The following is a 22,644-nucleotide window of genomic DNA, read 5'->3' on the forward strand; positions in this document are numbered from 1 at the left end:
GCTCGTCTCACTTGGAGCGAGCAGCGCGCCTGCGTATACAGTCAAGGGGAAATAATGTCATAATCACGCAGCAAAAATATGCTAATATATAATATTGAGTAATTTAATTATTGCAACATTCAGTGAAGAAATAAAGAGCATGAAAAACTTTGGAAACTACAAAGATCATACAAATATACATACAATAGACGAAATACTTAATCTATACAGACAAACTCCATCTAGTGGCCATATTACATAGTGTCCAAAGATAAAAAATTTTAAAAAATGATTACATACGTATGTGTATATGAACAAAGCTGCACATAAATGCAGAAAAGTGCAAAGAGTGTGGAAGACAGATATTTAAAGTGCAAGATGCATATAAGGTGCTGGAAAATGAACTTCTCAAGACGTCCAATAGAATCCATAGTCAGGAATTCTTGAAGTGTAAACAGTTGGTGTTCATAGGTGTATATTCATCTAAAAAATATATGTATACATAATTCATACATTAATATCAGTTCCTTATCTTTAAGTGACAATGTGATACCAAAAATGACTTCATGAAAAAAAACGTGAATCAAACGTGATCATATCACAATATATAAAAAAAAACTTACGGGTGAGACTGTACTCACTCAGCCTCACTCGTTATAATAGTGCTCTGGTGAAATGGTCTACTGTAACCAATAAAAACTGTGCCACACAGCATGAAATTTTTTAAAGTGCAAAGTGCATTAACCACTTTACCCCCGCGCGTACGTATTTCTCCGCCCCTTTTTCCATCCTTTAAAAACCAGGGACGGAGAAACACGTACTTTCCGCGTTCCCGACGCTGTCCGCGCTCTCGCTCGTAAACACACCGCCCGCCGCTAGTAAAACCGCCGCCGCCCGCTCGCCCGGAGATCAATGAACGGGAAAATCCATTCCCGTTCGTTGATCTAAGCCCCACAATGACCCGCTGCTCTCCTATGGGCAGCGCGATCATTGTGAGAAGAAACTCACGTGTCCAGCCTCCTTATTCTTCCTCCAAGCTTCCGGAAGGAGGCTTGGAGGTCGCAATAAAGCAAAAAGTTACTGTGGCCATCTTGTGGCCAAATAGTAAACTACACCCTACACATTTTTCACATACAAATAAATGACTTTTACACAAAAAATTAACTCATTACCTCCCACACTCCCCATTTTTTTTTTTTTTGTAATTAAAAAAAAATTCAAAAATTTACAATTAAAAAAAAATACATAATTAGTTACCTTAGGGACTGAACTTTTTAAATATTTAAGTCAAGAGGGTATAACACTGTTACTTTATAAACTATGGGCTTGTAATTAGGGATGGACGCAAAACTGAAAAAAATGCACCTTTATTTCCAAATGAAATATTGGCGCCAAACATTGTGATAGGGACATAATTTAAACGGTTTTATAACCGGGACAAAAGGGCACATAAATTTCATGGGTTTTAATTACAGTAGCATGCATTATTTAAAAACTATAATGGCCGAAAACTGAAAAATAATTTTTTTTTTCCCCACATTTTTCCTATTTTCCCATTAAAACACATTTAGAAAAAAATAATTCTTGGCATAATGTCCCACCTAAAGAAAGCCTAATTGGTGGCGGAAAAAACAAGATATAGTTCATTTCATTGCGATAAGTAATGATAAAGTTATAGACGAATGAATGGAAGGAGCGCTGAAAGGTGAAAATTGCTCTGGTGGTCAGGGGGTAAAACCCCTCAGTGGTGAAGTGGTTAAATAACTTTCCATACACACATTATTTACCTGTCACATGATGGGTGTCGTCAATAGGATGATAATTATAAGAATATATAGGTGTACCCTAAAGTCCAGAAGAGTATAAATAATCTGAAAGAAGTATAAAAATATATATAGAAAAAGTAATCAATGCACTCATGTGCATAACAACGAGTAGATACAACACCAAACTCTGAAAAGCAAAAAATCTATAAAGAGCCACATATAGCAATGACAACCAGTGGGAACAACACCGAACTCTGAAAAACACAAAACATATAAAGGGCCACATAGAGCAATCTAGAAGAGGGCATTAACCCCCTTGGCGGTATGAAAAATACCGCCAGGGGGAAGCGCAACAGTTTTTTTTAATTTTTTTTTTTTTTTTATCATGTAGCGAGCCGAGGGCTCGCTACATGATAGCCGCTGCTCAGCGGCATCCCCCCAGCCCCGCCGATCGCCTCCGGCGATAGGCGATCAGGAAATCCCGTTCAAAGAACGGGATTTCCTGGAGGGCTTCCCCCGTCGCCATGGCGACGGGGCGGGATGACGTCACCGACGTCAGCGACGTCGGGACGTCATTGGGAGACCCGATCCACCCCTCGGCGCTGCCTGGCACTGATTGGCCAGGCAGCGCTCGGGGTCTGGGGGGGGGGGGCCGCGCGCCGCACCGGATAGCGGCGATCGGGCGCGCGGCGGCGGCGATCGGGGTGCTGGCGCAGCTAGCAAAGTGCTAGCTGCGTCCAGCAAAAAAAAAATTAAGCAAATCGGCCCAGCAGGGCCTGAGCGGCACCCTCCGGCGGCTTACCCCGTGTCACACACGGGGTTACCGCTAAGGAGGTTAAAAGAGAGATATACAGAGAGATATGGCATGTAGATACAGAACACCCTAAAAATAACAACCAGCATCGAATAGGCTAGGGGTAGGAATAAAAAAATAAATAAATAAATAAAACCCCTTACTGTGGCAAGAAACAACCAAAGGAAAATTCCTCATTGAGTCCATGAGGACTGAGGGTGCCCATATCATGTATCCACCTCAATTCACTTCTCAGTAGCCTGGTGGTCAAATCACCCCCCCTAATACTTTGTTTAATTTGTTGGAGCCCCACGAATCTCCAACCTTTGAGCGAAGAATTGTGGCTAAGGAGGGCATGTAAAGCCACTGGTGTTAGACGTTTCCCATCATCATAATCTCTCTTAGCAAGTTTAATTGTAGAAATATGTTTTTGCAGACGTAATTTAAGTGGATTTTTTGTTTGTCCAATATATTGTTTGGAGCATGGGCACTGCAACAAATATATAACTGATGAAGTTCTACAATTGATGAAATCAAAGATTGTGTACCTCCTCTGATTAGCAGAACTTACCACTTCCTTCGTAGGAGTCATAAGGCTGCAGACTGAACAATTGCCACATGGAAAACTTCCTTTGACACTTAACGATCTCTCGGGTCTTTGGTAGTGGCTCTTAGATAATATTGTTCTTAGTGTGGGTGCTCTTTTAGCAGTGATGCTAGGCCGATCTGTTAGGAAAGGACACAAATCATGATCACTCTTAATGATCTCCCAATGCTTCTGTACAACATTGAATAGTTCATTCCAATTATTATTGAAAGGCGTGATGAGACGGATAACATCCTGTTTACATCTACTCTTTGGAACCAGTAGCTTTGTTCTGGGTATAGCCCTTGCTCTTCTTATCGCTTTCTCCACAATTTTGCGGGGATAGCCCCTCCTACGTAGCCTCGTCCTCAGTTGTGCTGCTTCTTGCTCAAATGCCAAATCTGTTGAGCAATTACGCTTCAACCTGATGAATTGACCAAATGGTATGTTATTCTTGGTCTTATTACTGTGATGTGAGTTGTATTGTAATATGCTGTTCACAGCCGTTGGCTTCCTATAAGTGGAGGTCACAATTCTCCCATTGGTATCTTTAGAAATTTTTAAATCCAAAAACTCAACTGTCAAGTCCGATATTTTATGCGTTAAATATATATTAAATTTGTTCTGGTTGAGTTTTTCGAGAAACTCAACACACAGCTCACGTGTCCCCTGCCAAATGATCAGGAGGTCGTCGATAAAACGAAACCAACCTATGATGTGTGGATGATAAATCTCCATTTCAGGGGCCCAAACAACCTCACGCTCCCACCACCCCAGGAAAAGGTTGGCGACCGAGGGGGCACAACGTGCCCCCATCGCCACCCCCCTCACCTGTAGGTAGAAGCGTGATGTCTCTCATCTTCGTCTTGGCAATGCCCCCTTGATTCTCTATGTCCAGCAGGACTGTCCTGTACAGAAGTGACATGACTGCATTTTTTAGGTGCCAGTTCAGACGGCTGCCAGTGTCTATCCATGTAATTTAGCGCCAGTGTTCCGCTTTGAGATAAATTCGATGATGGAACGGCGAGGACCAATGCCATATGCGTTTCTGTTTGTTAGCCGAAAAAAACATTTAGCATTAGCTAAAAGATACGCCGGCACCTGGCAGTGTGAACTGTCCATAAAGTGTAGGGACAGTAATTAATGAATGGGCACACAATGGGATTTTCAGCCAATTTCAGCAAGTTTTGGTGCACTTTAAGGGCTTGTGTACATGGACATTCATTTTAGCATGTGATTTGAGTTCCTGAAATACTTTACACAGATTTTAGTTCCACAGTTTGAATTTTGAATGAGATTTTATAGTTCTGTGTTAACCTGCATCTGAAATCAATGTTTTCCATTTACAGACAGAGCATGTTCTGTTCCTCACTTGTATATGTTCCTGGTCACCTGTAACTTACGCTGGTCAGACACAGGGTGGTAAGAACACAATCTCAGCCCTAGACAGAAAAGGTAACCAATAATTGAACTTTATCCCAGTCAGTAGCCCCTTTCCTTTTCACAAACAGATCACCAGGGGACTCTGTACAGCTGATATTGTGGTGAAACCCCTCCCACAATGTGATGTCAGGACCATGGTTCTGACATCACACTGTGGGAGCCTTGTTGCATTGTGGGAAATAACAGCTGTTTACAGCTTTTTCCAACTGGCAAAAAAGCAAGCAGTATCTCCTTCCACTGACATCACCTGCCAGCAGTAAAAATGTCACCATGTGATAAATGTCAGAATGTAAATCAGGGAGAGGAAAGATTTTACAATAGACAATCACTGACTGAATCATTCATACATAATTATTGAAAAAAAATGAAGCACTTTTTTATTACATTATTTCTTTATTCTAAATCTCCCCAGGCGTGACCACCTTACATGGGTGACGAGACAAACCATGATGTGGCTGTGTTACACTTGACTCAGCAGTAGTGTTCATGTGTGCTTACGCTACCTGGCAGTTTTTTGTTCACTGTGGTTTAATCTTTGCTGTTATCGGCTGAATTGCCATCAGATGATTACTGTGCACAAGTGTGGCAGATAAATCAAGTTATTGAAATATGTCAACTAGTGATGGGAATTCCGGCTCTTCTCGGAGAATCGGCTCTTCTGAATCGGCTCCCATTAAAGAGCCGGCTCTTACGGCTCTCAATCGGCTCTTCATTAAATATCACTGGACACCACTCAGAATCGGAGGAAAAGCCCCGCCCCCATCTCCATGACAACTCCAGACTGCTTCCCTGACTGGGGCAATCCCTCCTGCTACTGCTCTGCTCTGCCCCATTCACTCCTACAAGCTGCAAGAGAAGGACTACATCTCCCAGCATGCCTCAGCGCCCTTTATTACACAGCAAAGCAGAGCTTTGTGGGGAGGCTGAGGCATCGGCTCTTTCAAAACTGAGAGCCGGCTCTTGTCGTTCACAGCAAAGAGCCGGCTCTTAGAGCCGGCTCGTTCCTGAACGACCCATCACTAATGTCAACTGATTTTGATCATTATACTGTTGAGAAAAGGTTAAAATGGACATTTAGGCCACGGTCACAGAGATGAGTTGTGGTGAGTTGCGTCAGACAATATAATCTCTGCTGCAGTGCAGTGGGATGCAGTGACACATACTTTGTATGTGCAGCTGTACAGCCTTTCTAATGCACAATGTGACTTTTCCTCTCTATTACCAACACGCTTTTGCAAAAAATGTGCAATGCAATGCCCCACTGCGAAGGTAACCTATATCATTTAGTAATGATCACAAAGGTGACCATACATGTAGCAATTTTGTGGGACGATCAACCAGGAAAATCGGTGCCACAATATGTCTTCCTGTTCGATGATTCAGTTGATTTCGGGCCAAAATAGGTTGAAAGCATCGATCAGACATCCTAGAAAATCTTGTTTGCAAGAGCTGGATTGGGTGCGCTGCGGTAATTACGTACAATACTGTGACGCCACACAGGCTGGCGGCCAGTGTCCCCCCTCCCCCATCCCGAGTGTAAAGTGTTATTCAACTCCTGCTGACTCACAGTACCATGGCACCCTCCTTATGTAGTTGTTCCCTGCGCTCTCATTGGTGCAGAGGGTGAGACAAGAGTGACACAACAGCATGGCATGCTTGGCTGTTACCTAGCATGATAAGGGTAGGTTGGCAATGGAGGGGAAGAGGGGGCAGGTGGTGAACAATATGGTTGCCTAGATTGAATTTTAGGGGGTAGAAACACAGTCACAGGAAAATGTTTGATTCCCAGTTGATTAGATAAAGCAATCATATCAGTGAACTGTTTTTGCTGCCAGGTGTGGGTACCATTGAAAATTTTTCCCAATCCATTTTTCTGATCACCCACATCTCCCCAACCCACAAAGGATCGGCAGGAGGGATTTGGAGGGCCTGTAGTGTCTCTAGAACGAGGAGGTGACCAGCGTCAGTAGCGGCGCCAGCTTGTGTACTGTAGCTCCGCCCCCTTGCAAGAGCACCACCTAATAAGTGCTGCTGGAGCGGAACCAACACTTTGATCCACAGATCTGACAGTGAGCCAGAGCCCCAGAATGCCACTACGCAGTGGGTCCGGCGGTGGTCAGACAGACACTTTGATCTGGATAGGATGACGATTTCATCGGCAACAGCGCCATCTAGCGCTAGCCACTTTTTCCTAAGCCAGACGATGTCTTATATTGGACCTGGTTGGATAGTGTAAAGGTTAAGGGATCTGCCTCTGACACAGGCTCTGCCTGATCAGTAAGCCAGCACCTATTCAGTAGGAGGCCTTGGGCAAGTACCCCTAACACTGCTACAGCCTATAGAGCGCGTCCTAGTGGCTGCAGCTCTGGCGCTTTGAGTCTGCCAGGAGAAAAGCGTGATGTAAGTGTTTTGTCTTTGAATAGAAAAATGCCAGTGTTGAACATAGTCCGACATAAGAATGGTAAAACTGGAAAGGGTTAAATCGTTTATGTGATACCAGCTAATGGATCTCTGCACGCTAGTGTTTACTCAGTTTCAGTGCAATTGTAAGACCTGGTACACACCATGCAATTTTCACTTTAGACTTCAGAACACTTCTGTTTGAGCAAAAAGATTGGATCGGACAAAAAATTGTACAGCCTATGTATTGTCAGCAATTCCAAGCTCAAAATCGCTCTCTTTCTCAATTGAAGGCAGATCTGGCAGGCTGGAAAATATCGATTGAAATACCGGCCATCGTCCCGTGCATACGTGTGTATGCTAGCTTTATTCTATATCCAATCTATGTCAGATGTGAATATCGATCTGATCAGTCACCTGATTGAAGATTGCATGGTGTGTACTAGGCCTGATACAAGTTCCTTGAGATCTCAGACATGTTTGCATTGCATTTGGTCCCTCTATCTACAACAAGCGAGTTCTGTCTCTGAGGGTTGTGCAGGGAAGGAACATATCTTGTGCCTGGAGGTATAACTGAATTCTCATGCTGGTCATATCCCATGTGAGCATTAAAATAACTTACATAACAATGTCATCAAAACAATAAAAGGGAAATCGTGATCTCAGTCGTGAAATGACGGTTCAGTGGAAGAATTACATTTTTCTATCTAACCCAATCAATATTCTGTAGAGAAATGATTGACCCAAAGATTGTTTGCCCTTGATGAAGAGAAAATTGGCAAGTGGCATTGAGCGATGAGACTGCATTGTGTGTGGCATCTTCCACATCACTGTGCAGAGTATATTGTCTTGTCACTAACTGTCCCTCAGAGAGGCTCACAATCTAATCCCTCCCGTGTATGTATCGTGAAGTGTATGTATCATAGTCTAGGGCCAATTTTTAGGGGGAAGCCAATTAACTTATGTCTCCTAAGAGAGTTTCCAGGTGAGAAACACAAGCTTTAGAGAAAGACTGAGAGCCTAGGGAACAGCTTGATTTGGAAGCTAAGTGTAATGGTGCCCATTAACGGTACCATTTTTTTAGTGAACAATGAATTTCCCGTTTAGATTATTCAGATCATATTGTATGAAAGCAGAGAAACTGGTGCACCCAATCAATCCTGAACGATCTCATTATCAGTTGTTTCCTTAAAGAGACTCCGTAACAAAAATTGCATCCTGTTTTTTATCATCCTACAAGTTCCAAAAGCTATTCTAATGTGTTCTGGCTTACTGCAGCACGTTCTACTATCACCATCTCTGTAATAAATCAACTTATCTCTCTCTTGTCAGACTTGTCGGCCTGTGTCTGGAAGGCTGCCAAGTTCTTCAGTGTTGTGGTTCTGCTATGAACTCCCCCTTCCAGGCCCCTCTATGCACACTGCCTGTGTATTATTTAGATTAGGGCAGCTTCTCTCTTCTCTCTTATCTTTTACAAGCTGGATAAATCGTCCTCTGAGCTGGCTGGGCTTTCACATACTGAAGAATTAAAGACAAGGGCAAAGCTGTTTGCAGGAAGAAAAGAGCAGCCTGACACTTCAGTGCATGAGAGATGCAGGGGGAAAGAAACACACAAATGATCTCTTGAGATTCAAAAGGAAGGCTGTATACAGCCTGCTTGTGTATGGATGTATTTTCTATGTGTGGACATACTGTACATCAACCTACTTCCTGTTTTGGTGGCCATTTTGTTTGTTTATAAACAAACTTTTTAAAACTGTTTTTAACCACTTTTAATGCGGCGAGGAGCGGCAAAATTGTGACAAAGGGTAATAGGAGATGTCCCCTAACGCACTGGTATGTTTACTTTTGTGTGATTTTAACAATACAGATTCTCTTTAAAGTAACAGTTGATTGGCATGGTGGATTTAGATAGCATCGCAGATTCTTTAATGTTCTGAAACGTTAAAATAGAACCTTTCTGTCGATCTGAATGGTCGTATCAAAAAAAAGATTGAACGTCACATATTGCACCTGTAGGCTGAGCTCTGATGTGTATACTGAGTGCTCACCACATCATTGCTGAGGTCCAGTCTTCTGCAGTGTCACTCGGGAGGGGAGTGGTTTGTGCCTCCTCTGTTCCTTATGGTATGGGGATGTGGCTGTGACTGTCACCTTTCCTGCAGTGCTGGTCTACAAGAGGCTTGTTGCCCAATGGATGGGGTCACATCTGGATAGACGGGGTTCTGAAGAGTGTTTAGTTGGGGTGAGTCAGGTTTTCTCAGAGGGTTTGAGTATTTTTTTTCAGGTGTAGTCCTACCTATGTGTTTGGGAGTGTCCCCAAAAAATCCTGGGCTTAAGCAGGCCATGCACTAGTAAAACATTTTTTGTATTGATATCCATCTGATTAGATCATTTGATTGAATCTGCTAGGTATCAATGACGTAAAGCCAATTCACAAATTGATTTCCATCGGTCACACCAGATTGAAAGTTTCAGTCAATCAGTGGTCCATCGCTAGCGGTGCTAGCGGTGTCATCGCTAGCTAGCGATGACGGCCCAATTTTCCCAACAGCGGAGCCTCTCTCATCTGTCCACGGTGCGGTTACGCTGTCTTCTCTCCCTTCTGGCTAGGGGTGATCAAAAAGATGCAAATTCTTTTGAGTTTTATGCAAATATATGCAGCTTGATAATAGACCAATCATTTTAAATCTGGATTTATATTGCTTGGTATCATTTTCAAACTACATATATTTGCATAAATTTGCATCAACTCAGAAATATGTGCATCTCATTGATCATCGCTACTTCTGGCTGCTTCCCCTCTTCACGCCCGTGTCTTGGGGCACCTCTGTGACGTACCTAAAACATAAGAGGCCTCTAGTGGTCACCTAAGGTACGTGCCATGTTGCCCCTATAGTCTGTCCTCATGCCACTCAGGTCCCTGGGACTCAGGAGAGAAGCAACAGCAGCCGGTTGGGGAGAGCAGAGACCACTCGGCCGATAGGTGAGGTTCACACTGCACAGCCTAGGGAGCCGGTGTATGTGTGTGTGTGTGTGTGGGGGGGGGGGGGGGGGGGGGTTGCTGATGGTTGGTAGCAGCCCCAGCAGGGACACACAGATTTTTGAAGATTTCATGCTGAAAGTGATTGAAAATCTGTGTGCAGTGTGTGGAGGGATTCAAGCAGATGATTGTAGAGGCATCTATCTGTTGGCTGTATCGGCCAGTGTATGGTCACCTTTAGGCTTTTGTGGCACGGCTGACGTGGTATGCAGTGGCCAGACGCTATTAGATGATAAGCCCCACAGTTGGGTGCTGTGGCGGCTGTGAGCTCGTGCAGTGATAATAGGAGGATTTAACTATGTCTGCAGTCTTGATTTGCAGCCTTTGATCATCGCCAGTTCATTCCTAGGTAAATAAGAGTGTTTGCGCTGGAGAGGTGATTAAGAATAACGATGTCGTTTTACCTGGGGACTTTCTTCTGTTTGTTTTATTCTGTCAATATGTCTAGCGGGGCGGAGGCAGCTTAGCACGCCGGTGGATGGCTGTGATCACGTGACCTTGCATGGTGCGCACGTCTGGCCACCGGGAATAATGGCTGTAAGCTTATACTGCCGGATTATCAGACTGTTTAATGGTGTTTTTATACCCAAGCCTCATTCACTGCCTTATTAACATTAACCTGTTATTATGGGAAACCTGAACTGAGGAGAGGATGGAAGAGGCCGGGGCTAACCTGGAGTGAGAGGGATATGGAAGCCGACATGATCTGTTATTTTTACTAAAACTACTCCACTGGCTGCATGCTTGTTCCAGGTGTTGCTCCACTGGCTGCAGGCTTGTTCCAGGTGTGACTCCACTGGCTGCAGGCTTGTTCCAGGTGTGACTCCACTGGCTGCAGGCTTGTTCCAGGTGTGATTCCACTGGCTGCATGCTTGTTCCAGGTGTGACCCCACTGACTGCATGCTTGTTCCAGGTGTGACTCCACTGGCTGCATGCTTGTTCCAGGTGTGACTCCACTGGCTGCATGCGTGTTCCAGGTGTGACTCCACTGGCTGCATGCGTGTTTCAGGTGTGTCTCCACTAGCTGCATGCTTGTTCCAGGTGTGACTCCACTGGCTGCATGCTTGTTCCAGGTGTGACTCCACTGGCTGCATGCTTGTTCCAGGTGTGACTCCACTGGCTGCATGCTTGTTACATATGTGACTCCACTGGCTGCATGCTTGTTGCAGGTGTGACTCCACTGGCTGCATGCTTGTTCCAGACGTGACTCCACTGGCTGCATGCTTGTTCCAGGTGTGACTCCACTGGCTGCATGCTTGTTCCAGGTGTGACCGTATTCACTGCATGCTTGTTACATATGTGATTCCACTGGCTGCATGATTGTTCCAGGTGTGACTCCACTGGCTGCGTGCTTGTCCCAGGTGTGACTCCACTGGCTGCATGTTTGTTCCAGGTGTGACTCCACTGGCGGCATGCTTGTTCCAGGTGTGACTCCACTGGCTGCATGCGTGTTCCAGGTGTGACTCCACTGGCTGCATGAGTGTTCCAGGTGTGTCTCCACTAGCTGCATGCTTGTTCCAGGTGTGACTCCACTGGCTGCATGCTTGTTCCAGGTGTGACTCCACTGGCTGCCTGCTTGTTACATATGTGACTCCACTGGCTGCATGCTTGTTGCAGGTGTGACTCCACTGGCTGCATGCTTGTTCCAGACAAGACTCCACTGGCTGCATGCTTGTTCCAGGTGTGACTCCACTGGCTGCATGCTTGTTCCAGGTGTGACCGTATTCACTGCATGCTTGTTACATATGTGATTCCACTGGCTGCATGATTGTTCCAGGTGTGACTCCACTGGCTGCGTGCTTGTCCCAGGTGTGACTCCACTGGCTGCATGTTTGTTCCAGGTGTGACTCCACTGGCGGCATGCTTGTTCCAGGTGTGACTCCACTGGCTGCATGTTTGTTCCAGGTGTGACTCCACTGGCGGCATGCTTGTTCCAGGTGTGACTCCACTGGCTACATGTTTGTTCCAGGTGTGAGTCTACTGGCTGCATGCTTGTTCCAGGTGTGACTCCACTGGCTGCATGCTTGTTCCAGGTGTGACCGTATTCACTGCATGCTTGTTACATATGTGATTCCACTGGCTGCATGATTGTTCCAGGTGTGACTCTACTGGCTGCATGCTTGTTCCAGGTGTGACTCCTCTGGCTGCATGCTTGTTCCAGGTGTGACTCCACTGGCTGCATTCTTATTCCAGGTGTGACTCCACTGGCTGCGTGCTTGTTCCAGGTGTGACTCCACTGGCTGCATTCTTATTCCAGGTGTGACTCCACTGGCTGCATTCTTATTCCAGGTGTGACTCCACTGGCTGCGTGCTTGTTCCAGGTGTGACTCCACTGGCTGCATTCTTATTCCAGGTGTGACTCCACTGGCTGCATGCTTGTTCCAGGTGTGACTCCACTGGCTGCATGCTTGTTACAGGTGTGACTCCACTGGCTGCATTCTTATTCCAGGTGTGACTCCACTGGCTGCATGCTTGTTACAGGTGTGACTCCACTGGCTGCGTTCTTATTCCAGGTGTGACTCCACTGGCTGCCTGCTTGTTCCATAAATGTCCCCTTCCTAGTCTTATCTTTCTGTATGTCCCCTACCTGTCCCCATTATGATTCTTTTTGTCCCCTATCCACTCCATCATCTTTTGAGTATGTCCCCTAGCCTTCTGTCTATCCCCTGCATCAGGTGACTGTCTCTGCTCTGTGAATGATTCATATGGATCAAAGCAACTCAATTAACCAAAACAAAATCTTCACTCACCGATAATCAAAGTGGAGATGATGCCATCTAGTGGTAGAGATAGAAAACAACAGCAGTTTGTGTATAAGTATTTTTAGGTGATTTCCTTGCTGTATGCAGTCCTGCACGAATTGCATCAGATGTGTTAATCAATGCATTTGCTCACATTATAATGCATATCCCACATGCAGGGCGGGGGACAAAAATGTGTGTTAGTGGAGATGAATGCACACAGTGTGCAGGAAAATGACATGCGGGATTACCACAAGCCGTAAGTGTAAACCATCCATAAAACAAACTTACTAAAATTGCTACAGTGGTTTACAGGATAGCATACATCACTCACAATCCTATCCACATGAAATCTGTAAAAAATCTGTAAAAGTCATAAATATTAATACAAAATTAATTTAGAAATTAATGTATATCCATTAGTCGTAAGTCTTGTCATGAAAGTGAGGCCTCTTTCAGACGGACTGCTGAACTGCGCGCTTGTCGCGACATGTTGCATCTGAGCATGGCAGTGGGCGAATGTGACTCCACTGTGCAGTGCTGCTAACAGGTGCCCAGCTGATGCAGGACAGCAGCTAACAGGCGGTGAATTCACCACCTTCATCTACTCATATAAACAAGGCCTAAGTTAAGAATGTTATTTAGCTATATGTCGGATAACCAACATGAATATATATGTTTTCATTATCAGAACCACCACATCCATTTCTCCCAAATAAAAAAAAAAAACTGCCCCCCACTATCCCATAGAAGGGGGATCTCTGTGTTCCCTCGGTGCAAAGGACTGTTACCAGGAGTCTTTTTCAGCTCCTGAGTTTCCGGAACACTGTCATTGGTTGGTTGAGAAGATGAGGTACCAGTATTGGATCTGCACCAACAGTTTTCAGTTATCTCTAAAGCTGCATACCCACCAGGAGATGGATCGGGGAACTGACAGCGACGTGACCAGACCAGCGAGCGTTCCTCAATCCATCTCCTACTGTGGGAACACCCGATGGCACACGACAGGCACAAACACGTACCCATGTTGCAAAATCGCGGAAACGATCGTTCGTCGCACATAAAGTCATGGATCATCTGTAAAATCGCGGGAAAAGTCGCCTCGTGGGTACTTGCCTTATGTGTTTAAAGGGAACCTGAAGCGAGAAAAATTATTTAAAATAAACACATGAGGTAGCTGCAAATGAATGTATATGCAGAGAAAGCACCGTGCACAAGATAGCTATGTAGATAATTTGGGGAGTGCAGATAGCCAAGACGTATTGAAACAGTTCCACTTGCAAAGAAAAAGAGGCCTGGCACATCCCTATTAAAACTTCACTTTTAATTTACTTGTAGTAAAACAGGCATACTTTACATATCCATATCGTAGAAAGAGAGGTACAGGCAGTTTAAAGGGAGGTCGACAGCCGTTTCGCGCCGATTAGATATAGTGGCGCATCATCAGGACAACCACCCCTATAGGGGTGGTTGTCCTGATGATGCGCCACTATACCTAATCGGCGCGAAACGGCTGTCGACCTCCCTTTTTCTTTGCAAGTGTCGACCGCCTCTTTTTCTTTGCAAGTGGAACTGAGGTAGCTGCAAATGAATATTGCATACTAACCTCACCATCAGTTCCTTTCCGAGGCTTACTTTGTTCTTCTTACAGTGATCCCTTCCAGTTCTGACAATATTTTGTGTACCTAAGATGTTAATAATGGGTGTATTTATACTTACCTGGGGCTTCCTCCAGCCCCATGAGGTGGGTGGGCTCCCTCTGCCATCCTCTCTGGCTGCTCTGCCATTCCCCCTAGGCAGAATGCTCCCGGCTGTGGGAGTGTACATGGCCAAACCGAGCATGCGCAGAGGAGCATGGCTGGATTACCGGGAGGGGGGAGGGGGGGGGGGGTTGGGGGAGGGGATAGCAAAAGAATGGAGCAGCCAGAGAGGAGGGAGCCCACCCACCTCATGGTGCTGGAGGAAGCCCCAGGAAAGTATAAATACACACATCATACACGTCTCAGGTTTCCTTTAAATGAGAGTAGTGTGTCCCTTCCCTGCATTGCCTGAGCTTCTCACAGGAATGCTACAAGCTCCACTGAGCAGAACTGACTACTTTATGGTCAAGCTATTACATCAGCCATGTATTATTATGTATTTGTATAGCACTAACATTTTTGCATAGCTTTCCAGACCGCACTGAACATTTCACCAACTGTGCCTAAAAGGACAATATATACTGTTACTCCCAGTCACAGACTAATGTCCCTGCTGAGGAGCTTTACTGCAAAATAGGAAGGGGGGTTACATGGATGCCTGTAAAAGCCCGTGTGAACCAACCCTAACGTGACAAAGATTATTAACACTATAATGCTGTCTGTTGTGCTGACCCCATTCATTTCATTGAAAAGAGTAGTGCATAGAAATGTGTGCAGCATTACTGTGCATGAAGATATCAGAGGAGTTCCCCTTTAAAGAGCAGGGCTGTGGAGTCGGTACAGAAATCATCCAACTCCAACTCCGACTCCTCAGTTTATGAAATCACCAACTCCCTGACTCCTCAGTTTATGAAATCACCAACTCCGACTCCTCAGTTTATGAAACCACCAACTCCCGACTCCAGGTACCCAATATGACTTCGACTCCTACTCCACAGCCTTGTTAAAGAGGAACTGTAGTGAAAAACTGAAAATAACATAATTAATAAAATTGCTTAATTTTTACAATATTCAGTGTTGGTCCATTGTAAAATATTTTCTCTCTCTGATTTACATTCTGAAATGTATCACTGATGGCAACATTTTTAGTTCTGCCAAGTGATCTGTACAGAATATATTTATTTGAGAGTTCTATGCACAGAGGGAGATATTGCTTGCTTGTCAGTTGGAAAAATCTGTTATTTCCCACAATGCAACAAGGTTCACAGAAAGGAAACTGTCAGGACCATGGTCATGACATCACACTATGGGAGGGGCTTCCCCACAATATCAGCCATGTAGACCCCCCCTGATGATCTAGTCAAGTAAAGGTAAAGATTTCTCGTGGGAAAGGGGGTATGGATCTGGATGAAGTTCAATCCTTAATTAAAGTTCCTCTTTAACCAGCAGGTTACTGGGAGAATTGTAGGGCTGCTGGATATTGATCAGAATTATAATCTGAACATTTGTATAGCGCTTCTCTCCTGTTGGACTCAAAGCGCTCAAGAGCTGCAGCCACTAAGGGCGTTCTCAAGGGGCCACCCTGCAGTGTTAGAAGTCTTGCCCAAGGACTTATTACTGAATAGGTACTGACCCTAGCGAGGTGTCAAACTCTGGTCCTTCTTGTTAAAGGCAGAGCCCTTAACCTGTTTACTATCCAGCCAGGATAAGAAGTTAGTTTGTTACAGGTATCTGCAGTAAAGGTGAATTTGTACTTGAAATAAAAGCGCCTCGGCAGTAATGGTTTGTTTCGTCTTGGACACGGTGGCCGATCTTACCAGTTCTGACCGCCGTGGTTCCTTTTCTCTTGGCCGGCGTTTGTTGTTGAATTTGGCCGGCGCTCATAAAATTCCCGGCTAATTAATGTTTGGCCAGAAGTGGCCGTCTGTTATTTCAGTATCCTTCGGTGAAGTGTTGTGGAATGTTAATTGCCCCGTCTGACAGGGAAAGTACACAGAGATTCAGTTTCCTAACGTTTACCTGGCCGGTTGCTGGAGATATCACCTTAATTAGGTGCAAACAAGACACACTCGGCTTCCCTGCAGGAAACAAGCCTCATTTAGGAGAGTAAAGTCCGACCCAAGTAAGATTTATTGCTCTTTTGTGTGTTCCTAATTCAGTCCCCCTGTCACGGGACTGAATTATGGCCACTTTTACGTACTATAGTTAGGTGCTGTGGAAAGCTCAGTAGCATGGTCATACTCTGTAAAGCCCGGCTACAGCTAAGCATGTTATTTTAATTTGGGGATTTGTGGAAATGGGGTTTTATTGTTTTGGGAAAAATTCTCTTAACTTCCTCGTTTGTAGACAGCAAATCATGAAAGCATTAGTTTTTATTGGTGGTCCTCATTTCCCAGTGAAACAATCAGGGTCAACAAACTCCTCAGTACACAGCTCATGCCATTGGGTGTGACAAGTACTCTTCCATGTCACGTAATGCTCTTAGTGGATCCCCAACATTCCTATGCTGATCCTTCAGAAACTAAGATATTTGCATAGCTGGTTTTCTATTCCTGCTGGCACAATTTAGCCCAGGTAGTGGTCTCAGAGACATCAGGAAGAAAAATGATCCCTCAGCTCTACCGCAAAGTAATAGATATACCAGGGAGTCAACCAGTCCACACCTGGATCCCTCTTAGGTGTGTAACATTTACAGCAGCAAAGACAAAATGACTGGGTCTCCACCTGGATTTGTGCAAAAATGCTGGTTTATTGTACCATAGTAATAGAAAAAAACACACGACGTTTCGGCCAGCGGCCTTTATCAAGTGTTGAAACTTGATAAAGGCCGCTGGCCGAAACGTCGTGTGTTTTTTCTATTACTATGGTACAATAAACCAGCATTTTTGCACAAATCCAGGTGGAGACCCAGTCATTTTGTCTTTGCTGCTGAGAGACATCAGGAACAGGAAGGGCTGAGGATGGAGAGTCATGTTTAAAGGGTGCTCTGTGGAGGAACAGGAAGTGCTAAGGTTGGAGTGTCATCTTTAAGGGGTTCTCTGTGGAGGAACAGGAAGTGCTAAGGAGGAAGTATCATCTTTAAGCAGTGCTATGTGGAGTAACAGGAAGTGCCGAGGATGGAGAGTCCTGTGGAGTTATTCGCCAGGTTGCAGGTAGACAGTTTGGATAGATTATTTTCTATTTCGACACCACCGACACATTTTCTGTAGCATCTACAAAGTTCATGCAACATATCCCTGTCGCTAACTGTCCCTCATCAGAGTCACAGCCTAGTATCCCCACTATGGTCTAGGGCCAGTTCTGATGGAGGCCAATTTTGAGATAAACCAGTTAATCCACTAGTACCTCTCTGCAATGTGACATACAAACCACGCAGACATATATAATATTCCATTCAGACAGTGGCTTTCTGATGAAAGATAACAGGCAGAATAAGCCACACCCACTGAATGTCTGTAGGATCGAGTCAGAGAGGGCGGGACTTTATATTTTATTTATTTATTGTATTTATAAAGCGCCAACATATTACGCAGCGCTGACTTTTACATATTACTGTATTGGCACATGTAAGGATACATTGCGTAAGCGCACAAAGGATTTTTAAAATATATCTGCATGTTGCTAACTCATTGATGCAATTTATGTGACATCTTCTGGATCCTTTGAGGACCACAATTGGGAAAAATTGTAAAATGTAAAATCCATGTGCACACTAACATATAAGAGGTACATTCCTCCCAGAGTAAAGTACACTAAAAATTACTCCTCTCCTATTTTGCTGTCTTCAGGCACTAAAAATGACAGATCTGACAGGTTTAGGACTAGTTCATCTCCTTATAGGGGGATTCTTAGTATCTTCTTTATTCTTTAAAAAACACTCTCTGGACAGGATCCATACAAAGATGTCGGCCAGCCTGCCTACTCATTTGTACATTATTCTGGCAGATGGACTGAGCGACTACCATTCAGTACTGCTTTGTTCACATCTAAAATCGAAATCGCTGACGGTCGCGTTTTGCGATTTTGCGAGTGTTTTTGTTTTCCCCTCCCTGCGCGCTACGATTTTGTGTAAAGCAGTTTTCAATTCACTTTTGCAGATCAATTTCTTTTTTCACTTCTTGACGCAAGTCAGGAAGTGAACTCTTTGACCTGGAAAAGAATAAATACAATGTATTTATTCTTAAAAGTGCGAACGCAATAATTGAAAAAAGCGATTGTTTTTGTGAGCGTTTTGTGTTTTTCCTATACCCTCCATTGTAGCAAAATTGCTCAAAAAATGGTGCAGGCAGCGCTTTGCTGAGCGGAAAGCTGACGAAACGCGCAGATATGAACAGTCCCATAAGGATTCATTGCACAAGCGCTTTTAAGGCGATTTTCAAAATAGCCGGCGCTTAAAAAATAGCGAAAACGCCCTAGGTGTGAACAAGCCCTAAGTGCTTTTGAAAATAAACAGAATACTGAGAATCCCCTATATAAAGATGTACTTTTAAAGTGTGAGTAGTTATGTATTTTACATTTTACAATTGTTTTGCTGTAGCTGTCCTTTAGGTATCAGTTGGGCCTTAATGCTGTGATTCCCCCTTCGTGGGTCCTGGCTATGGCCCTATCCACCGACTGGCATTGAATACTATTGTCGGTTTTGGGTAGAGTGCCCTTTTACAATATATCACCTCTGCAGACTGTGACTCCCCTGCCCAGTAGGTATGCTGGTATGTTTCCCCCTGTGTGTACTGGCACTGGGTGTACACACAGTTCCTGTGCCAGCTGCTGCCACATGGCTGGGTGGCTACCTTTGTGCCTTTATAATGCGAGAACAACGTGGCCCAGGTGTGAGACCTCATCTACATGATCCATCATGAATTGTGCTGGGTGATACTGTGGTTTGGTCACTGTCCAGCTGGCAGGTCTTCCTTGGTATATATATATCGCCTGTCATCCACAGGAGCTTTGCTGATTGTCAAGCTGCCCCTTTGCGTTCATATTTAAGGTGAAGGCGCCAAGATCTGTATCTTCAGGGCCAGAAATTCTGCGATATTTGGATGAGTATGTTTGTGAAGTTTGCTTTTTCTCTTATTTATTAAAGCTTAATTCCATTAGATACGTTTGAGGTTTTTATTGCTCTCCAAGTTCCCATAATTCCTTTACTACACCATCCGGTGGGCGCTCGAGAGAGCTGCCCCGGCACAGAGCTCCTGCTTTCCCACTAATTCTACTAGTTTTTCTTTACTTCCTGTCCTTGAGAATCCCGTGGAGCGTTTTAGCTTTTAGGTAAAAATTGGTTGTCTGAGTCAGAAAATGAGGGCCAGCAGTGAAAGCTAGTTGGGAATTGCGAAGGTCCATACAACATTCAACAAAAATTGTTTGAAAATATTGAAAATAACCAAACTACCAGCCCATTGTTCCCCCAAAAAGAACAAAATGACCACAAAGGTAACGAATGAAACAGAAGGGCCAGCAAAGATTAAAATACACTAAAAGCAGTTTAACAGGTTGGTAGCCGTGGATTTGCCTCCAGGTAATCAACTGATCTGCATGCTTGTTCAGGGACTCTGGCTAAACATATTAAAAGCACAGGAAAATGTACAAGAGTAAGGTCTGCACTTGTCCAGGTTTTTAAATCTTTATTCTAGGACATATCCATACTATAGAACACAGGAACAAATCTTTATTCTAGGACATATCCATACTATAGAACACAGGAACAAATCTTTATTCTAGGACATATCCATACTATAGAACACAGGAACAAATCTTTATTCTAGGACATATCCATACAATAGAACACAGGAACAAATCTTTATTCTAGGACATATCCATACTATAGAACACAGGAACAAATCTTTATTCTAGGACATATCCATACTATAGAACACAGGAACAAATCTTTATTCTAGGACATATCCATACTATAGAACACAGGAACAAATCTTTATTCTAGGACATATCCATACTATAGAACACAGGAACAAATCTTTATTCTAGGACATATCCGTACTATAGAACACAGGAACAAATCTTTATTCTAGGACATATCCATACTATAGAACACAGGAACAAATCTTTATTCTAGGACATATCCGTACTATAGAACACAGGAACAAATCTTTATTCTAGGACATATCCACACTATAGAACACAGGAACAAATCTTTATTCTAGGACATATCCGTACTATAGAACACAGGAACAAATCTTTATTCTAGGACATATCCATACTATAGAACACAGGAACAAATCTTTATTCTAGGACATATCCATACTATAGAACACAGGAACAAATCTTTATTCTAGGACATATCCATACTATAGAACACAGGAACAAATCTTTATTCTAGGACATATCCATACAATAGAACACAGGAACAATTCTTTATTCTAGGACATAGCCATACAATAGAACACAGGAACATATCTTTATTCTAGGACATATCCATACTATATAGAACACAGGAACATGCATCCAGGGCCGGCCCTAGACTTTTTGCCGCCTGAAGGCAAATTTAGGAGAGGATTGCTGCTAACGCCGCCCGCCCCCCCCCGCCCCCCCGTCCGTGGGTGCGGGGGGGGGGGGCGGCCGCCGAGCCGGAGGAGTGGCGGGCAGGTCGGGGGTATTGGGCCTAGCGGTGGGGAGGGGGGTCGCCTCCCTCGCCTGGGTCCCCCGATCTGCGCTCCCCTCCAGCCTGTAATTAGGAAGCTGCTGCCAGATCGTAAGAGGCACGGGCGGGGAGGACTCACCTTATCCGCGTTCCATCATGCGCTCCACTGGCATCGCTTCCTACATCGCCGTCCACTTACAATACAGTGGGCGGCGATGCAGGAAGTGACGTCAGTGGAGCGCTCGCTGGAACGCGGAAAAGGTGAGTCCTCCCCGCCCGTGCCTCTTACGATCTGGCAGCAGCTTCCTAATTACAGGCTGGAGGGGAGCGCAGATCGGGGGACCTAGGCGAGGGAGGGGGGGTCCGACCCCCCTCCCCACCGCTAGGCCCAATACCCCCGACCTGCCCGCTACCCCTCCGGCTCGGCAGCCGGCCCCCCCGGGCGGGTGCCGCCCTTAGAAGTTTGCCGCCTGAGGCAAATGTTTCACCCCGCCTCATGAGCGGGCCGGCCCTGCATGCATCCTTTGTATGGACATGTCCTAGAATAAAGATTTGTTCCTGTGTTCTATAGTATGGATATGTCCTAGAATAAAGATTTGAAAACCTGGACAAGTGCGGACCTTATTCTACAATTTCCTGTGCTTTGCTGGCCTGGTCGTGCACTGTTGCGGAGGTTTTGGGGGTGGTAGCGGTGTCCACACTTTCGTTTCTATAAAAATATTAAAGTTGGAGCCTCCGCAGGAGAGCCAGGCAATGTGCATTGTTTAAAAGTGAATAAATATGGCAGCCTCCATGTTCCTTTCAGTTCAGGTGTGCTTTAAATCTGTGTCTCTCTCCCTTAACGCTCTCTAAAGCCTTGCACAAGGACTGTCACCCATAATAATTGCTAGTTAATCATCAGGGCAACAGTTGAGAGAGTTAGCACTGTACAGATACGTTGTTTAGCAATAGCCGAGCAGGATGCACAATGGGCTTTATTGATATTTATCATTTAGTGAACCACTGTGGCAGATTATGACTAGAGGGAGAGGAGGCTTTTAAAGGATAAAAGGAAGGTAGCTGGATATAACAATAATTAAAATAATACATAAAGTAGCTTACCTCAAAAAATTATTCAGATAAACATTCCAGACAATTTTTATTGATCTGAAGAAGCGGAAAGATATCCACAAAACGTGTTATCTAAGTGTCTGAACTTACAAATACAAATTTTACTTACCTCATACAGGTTTTATCTTTTTTTTTAGAGGTAAGCTACCTGCATTTTATGCAGGACACCTCCTCTCCCTCCAGCTATAGTCATTTAGTCCCCTCCCCATCTTTTTTTGAGGGGGGTGGGCTTGTTTTCAGTTCGTAGAACTGTAACATTATTTTTGGAGAGCGATCTACCTGAAGATCAGAAAACCCTAGTGAGGTCAGGCTTTCCTCACTGGTTATTACGCTGTAGTTGCTGGTCTTGCAACCCTTATTTGTGAGTACCACTCATACACTAATCATTACGCAAGAATATCCCTGACATGCTATACCATAGAGGCTCCTGGTGTCTTCGTGTTTTTTTCTGTCTTTCTTGGAAGCTCCTTGGATCAGCTTTAAAGAGACACTGAAGCGGAAAAAAAATATAATATCATAAATTGGTTGTGTAGTAGGGGTAATTACTA

The 22,644-nt window shown here is 44.5% G+C and overlaps 1 protein-coding gene and 1 long non-coding RNA gene across 4 annotated transcripts in view; one reads left to right on the forward strand and one right to left on the reverse strand.

The window, feature by feature from the left end:
* The window catches only part of STK33 (serine/threonine kinase 33), a 170,336-nt gene that overhangs the window by 38,794 nt on the left and 108,898 nt on the right, over positions 1-22,644 (forward strand). The window contains exon 1 of one of the 3 annotated variants that reach the window (XM_068260767.1): positions 4,522-4,579. The exons of the other annotated variants lie outside the window; for them this stretch is intronic. The gene's annotated coding sequence lies outside the window, so the exon portion shown is untranslated. Of the gene's footprint in view, positions 1-4,521; positions 4,580-22,644 lie in introns of those variants that run through there. 3 annotated transcript variants of the gene reach the window in all.
* Positions 22,529-22,644, reverse strand: part of LOC137538533 (uncharacterized) — an 834,068-nt gene continuing 833,952 nt past the window's right edge. The window contains exon 6 of the long non-coding RNA XR_011024822.1: positions 22,529-22,586. This is a non-coding gene — a long non-coding RNA (uncharacterized lncRNA). The remainder of the gene's footprint in view (positions 22,587-22,644) is intronic.

Source organism: Hyperolius riggenbachi, chromosome 11 (genome assembly GCF_040937935.1).
Source record: "Hyperolius riggenbachi isolate aHypRig1 chromosome 11, aHypRig1.pri, whole genome shotgun sequence".
Classification (NCBI taxonomy): Eukaryota; Metazoa; Chordata; class Amphibia; order Anura; family Hyperoliidae; genus Hyperolius; species Hyperolius riggenbachi.